General features: G+C 38.1%; 1 pseudogene; it reads right to left on the minus strand.

The window, feature by feature from the left end:
* Positions 1-287: 287 nt before the first annotated feature.
* On the minus strand, positions 288-6,198 carry LOC127223159 (40S ribosomal protein SA-like; annotated as a pseudogene).
* Positions 6,199-8,963: the final 2,765 nt, after the last annotated feature.

An 8,963-nucleotide genomic window follows, 5' to 3' on the forward strand; every position in this document is an offset into this window, starting at 1 on the left:
CAGAATTGATGCTGACAAATCATTACACCACGGGCAAATGTGGAGGCTGAAATATAATGATTCTGTTATGTAAGTTGTACTAATTTTGCAGAAGGATGCAGCTATGTGCCTGTGTGTGAATATATGTGCTTACAGGAATATGCCATATTACAGTGTTTCAAAAATATACTTTTTTTATCGAAAGAATTGCCATTACTTTTTCTATTTGTTTCCTTTTTTATTTTGTTTTGGCAGTTTGTAGGAACTTTATTTTCATTCTCCCTTTGCTGAGGTGTTTGCAAAGGACCTCAAGACCACTCAGTTGTGGCTCCAGTCCTTTCGGTGGCCTGTGCCATGGGAATTGCTGACTGGCCTTCAGTGGCTGGCTGGGTACTGCAGTCTTCAGTGGGAAACTGCTGTATGGGTACAACAGGCACCCCCTCATACCTGCACACCCTCATACCACTCTACCCTCTCTGGCCATGCAGCAGTGAACTCAGGAGCTGGCACCATCCATTCACCCTGAAATTTTTTCCTTGGTCATAGTCTTCTCAACAGCAGCCTGCTCCTTCTCAGTCTGCTCTGAGTTTTTGTAGAAGTTAAGACCAGGTATAACTTCCCATGGATGCTCATAGGAGACAGTGCCATGCATGTGGAGTACTTCCAGAGTCAGTATCCATCACATTAGCGAGCTCCCTTCTTGTTGCATGGGATGGTGATATCCATGTAGCTTCAGGGGAGACTCTGTATTACACAGAGCAATGGTGGGCAGGTTGATGTAAGATGCCTCTGTGAGGCACTGATGGTCAGTTCTGGAATCAGTCACCATTAGATGACATGGCTCCCTGAGGGCTGCCTGAATCTGGTATAAAGGATTGTAGTTGTCTTTATTTGTTCATTGTTTATTCAAAGGTTATTTCTATATAAATTTATTTAAAAGTTGCAAAAATAATTCTTGAAAATAATATAATTTTCAAGGGATTAAACACTACTACAATTTATGTTCTTTAAGATATCTGAGCTAATCAACCCTAGGGACTTTCATGCTAGCTTTATATTTCTGTTTATTAACAGTATATGAAACACAGAGGTAAAATTTCTGTCCAAATGAACCACAGAAGATTAGGATGGCATAATTTCAATTCTTATTCAATTACATTACCATAATTCAAACATAGATTCAGGTTTCTTCCCCACCGTTTCTCAATAGACACAAACATTTCTCTTTAGATACTTAACCTAACACATAACTTCTTATCATGATATTTTAAATTATTATTTCTTTCCTTAAAAACTTCTATTGTCACTTCAATGGCTAGATTCCTTTATTCAATTTTTATTCTCTCTCCTTCCCTCTCCATCTCTCTAATCTCTTCCTCTATTTTACTTTCTATTTTTCCAGTGGTCCTTTACATACTTTGGCAAACAGTACTTGTTTTATAAAGTCACCAGTTATTTTTCATTTAAAAAATCATTTTTTTTGAGAATTTGGGGAATACAGATAATGAAGCATCATTTTTACCCTCCCATTTCCCCTTCCAGGTACCTCATAATTTTCCCAGCAGGATACCTTCTAACTCCCAATTTAATGTTCTTGATCTGTTATTTCTGTTAGCCCACTAAATCCAATTTTCAATGCCCATGTGTGCCTGTGTGAATCAGTTATGAGTGACAACTGCCCATATTTGCAGTGTAGGGTAAAACACAATGCATGTTTTTACTGTGTCCTCCACTCTGGTGATAATCCTCAAGACACAGCTAGCAGCCCTGTGGACATTTTACCCTGTCTTTTATGTAACATGTGGGATGGTTATGTTTTCTAAACTCAGGCATTCTATAAATACATACTTGTTTATGGACTTGCCATTTTGAGAAACTCCCTCTAAGTAACCGAGTCATTGGATCACTGTGAACCACCAATGTTGTGTTTTTTGTGAAGTGCATCTTTCCCCCTCTCCTCAAAGCACTGACACACTGAAGTTGTTTTGTGGAGCCCACAGTCAATCAGTGAGTCAGTCAATCAATAAATCATTCAAGTTTGGGGGAGAATCACTGCTTTTGTGTCTCTTCACTGCTGGCAGCTTCAACTCCACACCCTTATTCTTGCCTTATATTTGTTCTATGTCTCTGTCTCTTACAACTGACATTTTGGGGAAACTTTCTTATTCTCTCTAACTTGGTCATGTTTCTTCTTCTGGAAGATCTTTGTTGTACCATCCATCTCTTGACATCACCATCATCACCTGAGAGTGTATATATATGAGAAAGACTGTCTATGTGTTCAAAGCATCATTTAGATACTATCTTTATGCCAGTGTGTTTTGAAACACATATTGCTCAAGCTGGCCTCAAACACTTGTTAGATAGTCAAGGATGACCTTGACCCTCTGAGCCTCCCACCTCTGCATTCAAAGTGCTGGGATTACCACTTTATGTACCACCACACACAGTGTGTTCAAGGCCAGGATGTAAACATGGGGCTTTCTGCACATTTTACAAATGTTCTACCAACATAGCTGTATTCTCCTGCATAATTACACATTACTATAAGATATCAACACTTTTGTATTTATATATCTTGAAAACTCTAGCAAATTATAATTATTTAGTGTATAGCATTCTCACTTCATTTCATTTTCTTTGGTTCTAAAATATTTGGCTTTTTTGAAAAATTTTCAGTGACTCAAATATATATAAAGCCTATTTCTAGTCAATTTCTCATCACCTGCCATGTGCTGTCTGTGTAAATATCCCTTTTAAGATCACCCCGGCTGAGTCTCCTTGGACCCACTTCCTCTCCCTTCCATCATAATACCCCAATTACCTGATATTCAAATGAGGCCCCTGCACTTAACTTTTTGCTGTTTAATATGGTGTAGTCACCTGAAGGAGACACAGGTGACAAAGGAGCCACTCACTGCAAAAATGAGGAGGCTATTAGTAACACTGCCTGGAACTTGAAAGTTAACTGAAAGCTAGGATGCCCCTCTCGTGTGTCTTCTCAAGGATCCAAAAGGATACAGAAAGAAGTTGGAAGGTGCTTTTGATGAAGCCAGAGCCTAGGAGGACAGTGTGTTTTGCAAGAAGAGGTGAGGTGGGAGCCAGGGAAAGGGGAGAGTCTCATAGACTTTTTGTTTCATTGGGTCTTTCATTGAGGCAAGTGTGAAAACAGGGTTCTATCCAGGATGGTGTGGGCTTTGGATACATCCCAGCACCAACCAAGAGAGAAATAATTAAGTGCAGTGATTTAAAGTTGATTTAATGGCCCAGGCAGTTAAAAGTTGTTCACTGGTCCTGAAATTAGCACAGTTGTTTGGGGAAGGAGGTAGCTAGTCAAACTGATTAACAACAATTGGGACCAATTAGGGGCACTAAGTGAATTCAGGCCCTGTTTAACCCCTTAGCATGTGATTAAACTGGGGTCAGGAAATGCTTGCCACGAAGTTAGTGTTTGAAAGTTTCAAGTTGCTTCTTTGAGAACCTGTATTCTGCTCCTATTCCTCACCTTCTTGCCAATGTCAAATATGATACCCAAGAAAGCAATGACTATGAAGATTTTAAGTCATGGTGTCAAGGATGTTGAAATATTAGTGAGGAGATGGAGAATCCATCAAGCAGATTGGGAGTCAGGGGGACATAGTGATGGTTCACAGGAGTTGCAGGGTTTCTAGAGCCATTCAGTAGTCAGGGAATCCAGGTATCAACTCAATTATCACAAATTAAATAAGAAAATTATTTCTACCCCTAAGGGAAAAAAGCAAGAATTAAGGTTCAGTAATAAATTAAACATTAATTTATCAAAGTATATCAAATTAATAAAAAAGAAAAAAAAAGAATTAGGGGTTTCTCTAGCTTCAGCCTTGTACTATACTGGAAGTTTATGAAATAAATTATGCTACAAATACAAAGGTCTATGAAATTTAATGGGATTAGACCTGCCTGTAAAGTAGGCTGAGATAGAGTTCACAAGAGAAAAAGGCTACTGGTTTCAGTGTCACAGATTTAAATAAACATGTCCATTAAAAATAAGTATCAATTTATACATCATAGCTATTTTATTGGGAATTACTCAATAAGATGATTTGATTGCTTTAAATCATATGAGTATATTTGATGAGTTTATGAAATATTTGAAAATCAACTAGACCCACTGTAAGATCTTAGACTACCATTCTACATTCTTATGATTTTTCACATCTAAGTAAATCTGTACTTTTATATTATTTTACTATTAAAATTAATTTAAAATATTATTACATTTGTAAGAGTTATTTATAAAGTGTCAATTGAAATATAAAGATGTTTCTGTTCTGTTAAAATGGCATATGACCTGTATATGATGGATACATATATATTTGTATATATTCAAAGAAAAAGAGCCTTGAATTTGAGAGGGAATGTAGCATTAAAAGTAAATGACCCAGACACTGATACGGGGCTCCAAGCTTCAAGCTGAAGATCAGAAAAGTAAAGTAGCCTGCCAGTACCTCTTACTCTATTTTAGACTAAAAGGGCTAATCCTGTCTCCAGCAAACCTCAGACTGTAATCCTAGACTTCTATGGTCTCCTCAATGTGGCTGGAGAATCCTGAGACTGAATGTTTTCCTACCCTCAATGTGGCTGGAGAATGAATGTCAGGTCTGAGATCCTGTTCTTATCTTAAATTCCTCATGAACCCTGGGATTAAAGGTATGTGATCCCAAGTGCTGAGATCACCTTTGTATGAGCTGTTTCTCTTTAGGACTGGATCAATTTTGTGTAGCTTAGTGTGGCCTTGAACTAACAAAGATCTGTCTACCTCTTTATCCTGAGTCCTGGTATTAAAGTTGTGTGTCTGGCTTCTATGACTTGTGGCTGACTTTGCTTTCTAACCCCCCAGGCAAGCTTTAGTAAATCATAAATATATCTCCACAGGGAGTAAGGGGCAGGGGAACATGGGAGGGGCTGGAGGAAGAGAACATATGAGGGGTTGGGGGAAGGAGAAAAGGCAAGAGTAGTGTAATTAGATTTTAATTAAATTGTTAAAAACTAAGGCAAAGTGGAGCTTAATGTGAACTTAGAGAGAAGTGCAGGAATTCTACTGTTCCTAGTTCAGATGACAAATGATTACATATGTGTGTGCATAAAACTTATTTAAATAAAGATGACGATGGAGTCCGTGTGGTCTCAGGGATGTTCGCACAATCAGGTGACCTTGACAGTTTCATCCGTCTGTGCTCAGGCAGAGAAGCCATGGCTGTGTGCTGTCTTTTCAGTACTCCTGAAGCATTAGTCAGATTCTTTCCAATAGCTGACAGTTTACTGTCATTTCTAATAGTGAAGAAGCTATGTCAGCAAACAAGAGTGTTTGTTACCTTCAAGTTTTGGTAGCAAGTTTGTGGTCATAAATGTTTCAGTTTTCTTATTCTTTTTCTCTTATTAGTCACATCTTAAAAAAAAATAACTCAATTATCCTTTCAACAAAATTTCAAACTTTTAAACAGTAGTGTTAGTATGTACAATATATTATTATTGTGTTAATTTATGTCTTCTGTATGTAAATTTGGAAACAATGTCTAACTATTTTGTTGAATTTCTTGTTTTTAAAGATGTTTGACTCCATGTCCTTGGAGAGGTGTGCTAGGAAATAGATCAGTTCTTTTAAAATAGAAAATTTAGATGTCTTTTGACTAGTTCCTTATACTCTACTGACTTAAACCCAGAAAGCTCTTAAATCCTCATCAGCAATTTGCCTTTTGTGTGTTGTGCTGTTTTGTGTGAATCCTGAACTTGCCACAATCTAAAACCACTGGAGAAATGGTCTGTGAGAAATGATCTAGATCAGGCTGCCTGGTTTTCCTGGTTATTTTAGAGTGGGAAGACCCATCCACTGTGGGCATCACCACTACTTAGGAAGGGGATCCTGAGCTGTGTAAAGGTTGAGAATGTGGGCTGAGCACAGGCATGAGTGCATTCATCCTCTCTGCTCTCCACTGTGGTTGTGATCAGCTGCTTCAGCCTGCCTCCTTGACTGTGAGGTGCTTTTATCAGACTTTGTTGTCACAGTAACAGGGGGTAAAATTAAGAGACATTTTTATTAAAGAGACATAAACAAATCAATTGTAGTGGAGTGAGACTTATCCCTTCTATGTAGACAACTATCTATATGAACAAGACTGAATACATTAACCCTTGCCCTCATCCTCGGGTAGATGGTACTTGACACTTACCCTTAGTCATTCTGTCTGGTGAAAATTTGAAACAAAAACATGAATAGGCAGCCTGCTGAGCCATCTGGTATGTCAAGGTGGATATTTTAAAGTCACTCATAAATAATTTTTTGGCAACCTAGTTCTACATGTTGAAGACTTCATGACCAGGCTAAGGTGGAAATGCCCTGGGATCCACACAGTAAAATGTTTTCAAATGTTTCATATGGAACCACACTAGCCACTCTGTATGTGGGCAATAGCTCAGTAGCCTAGTTTACTTGTGGGAACCTTAGCAGAGGGACCAGGATCTATCCCTAATGTGTGAGCTGGGTTTTTAAAGCCCCATTACATATGATGGGATGCCTTGCTCAATCTTCATGTGGTGATGGTGGGGAGGGAGGCCTTGGTCATGCTTCAACTTGATCTGCCAGGCTTTGTTGACTCCCCATGGGTAGCCTTACCCTTTCTGAGGAGTGCACAGGGTAGGTAGGGGGCAGGTGGGAGGATGGGGGAGGACAGGAGGGACAGGAACTGTGATTGGTATGTAAGATGGATAAAAACAAAACAAAAAAGACAAAACAAACAAACAATAAAAATCTGCACTCTGGCTTCTAGATATGTGTGCAGCATTTAGATTCCTTTAACATTAGGCTTTGGAATGAGTCAGGGACAGAGGACCACACATGAAATCAATTCTAATTATTTACAGAATACTATAAAAAAGTTGTACCACATCGATTAAGATTTATATCATGTTTTCCTCACTTTCCCATTGTTGTGTTAATTAAAAATGGAAAACCTAACAGCACACTTAAACATGTAAATCCAAGGAAAACTTTTCCAATATAGTTGTGAACTTTTCTTGATTGTCCAATTTTCCTAATTCTAGGAAACAGGATCCTAGCTTTGATAGTTGTGGTATTTGTGAGTATGTGGGCCAGGTTAAGGTTGTAAATGCCCCAAATTTATGGTCATTTCTATGGAAATTATTCACTCATATGCCTGTGATTCTTGGAAGTAATTAAAGTAGTTTGTTCTATGTGGCACTCTACAGGCTTCCCATCCTGAAAGTCCACTATGGGCTTAAAGGAATGGGCTGTCTTTTTTTTTTTTTTATGTGTCTTTAACTATAGTGGTAGAAAGAGTGTTAACAGTATTTCTGTCAGTCCATCTAGACATAAAGAGCCAGAGTACAAAAATGAGACTATCTATTCTATATCAAATTGTGGTGATACATTGTGTATGATTAAATAAAGCTTACCTGGAGATCAGAATGCAAAGCTAGCAACTGCCATAGAAACTGGGCATTGGTAACACATACCTTTAATCTCAGGACTCAGGAGACAGAGACAGATGGATCTCTGTGAGTTCAAGGCCACCCTGGACTACATGAGAATGAATCAGTCTAAAAGGCAAACAAAGCTCATGCCTTTAATCCTAGCACTAGGGACAATATAAGGATCTCAGTGCAGTCTCAGGAGAAGTCTGAGATTTGGTGAGGAGCAGTGCAGTTTGGAGATGCAATCTGAGGTTCAATGGATTAACCCTTCAGTCTTAGCATTGATAGAGGTGAGAGCTCTCTGGTGGCTTGATACCTTTTCTTCTCTGATCTTCAGTTTGAACCCCAGTATCTGTCTTTGTGTTTACATTATTCGTACTATATCAGATTGATTGGAGTTATTCCTCCCATCTATCTGCCAGCACACATCTTTTGATGATATTATTTGTTTCTGATAATTGCAGTATGCCTCTATATGAGACAGAAACCAAAATGATACAGCCTCTCTCTCTCTTTCTCTCTCTCTCTCACACACACACATACACACACACGCGCACACACTTATGTAAAGGATGGGATGTGTCTCAGTTGGTAGAGTGCTTGCTAAGCTTGCACACAGCCCTGGGTTAGGTGCCCAGCACTGTTTATGCCAGGTGGAAAGTTTCAAAGTTCAGGGCCATCCTGTGCTATATAAGGACAATAAGGCTGTCCTCAGCCACATCTTTCCCCCAAAAAGTAGTAAAAGGAACATTTTTTTAAAAAATAAAGAAAATTTATTGTATAAAAACATCATGGTGATGTTACTAAGACAGCTCCTTCCAGGCCCATGAGTTTCAGCCCAAGGATTTTACACAGCCCACAGCAAACAGCACAAAACACAAATGATACCCATTATTGTGAAAGGTTTTCATTAGAAGTATTCATAACATTTCTGCACCAGTTCTCAATCTGTTAAGATTTTGGAATTCTGATAGGTCCTATGCCTTGTGTTCTGAGAATTTGCCATATGGTTCTAAATGGTCCATTGTTTAAGTGAATAAAATATATAAAAATAAAGATGTTTTGAAGAGGAGTTAGACTAATTGTTACATTTTTGTGTAATGCTAACAATGCTGTAGGGTTTTAATTACTGAGTGTATTGCTGCAGAAATGCTAATAAACTCTCGGTACAGATCATTTGTTATAGTAGAAAATAGATTGAAATAATTTGTGTTTTACATTGTGCCGCAGTTCACTGACTGCTCTCAGAATTCAAATAAAACATGTAATTTCAAGTTAACTTCAATTTGAGTCTTATAAACATTTAATTAAGTATCAATGACATATTATACTTCAACAAAATAGAAATATAAAGCATCTGCTGGGTAGTTTCTGAAAGAGGTTCTTGATAACCTTTTAAAAAGAAACATATATCATAATTTAAAATGGCTGACACTTCTTTAAATCCTGCTGGGCAAGTTTATGGATAGTGTTCTGGTAGAGGCTGTCTACATCTTCCTTAAGTACATTCAAAA

This window comes from Phodopus roborovskii, unplaced genomic scaffold (genome assembly GCF_943737965.1).
Source record: "Phodopus roborovskii unplaced genomic scaffold, PHOROB, whole genome shotgun sequence".
NCBI lineage: Eukaryota > Metazoa > Chordata > Mammalia > Rodentia > Cricetidae > Phodopus > Phodopus roborovskii.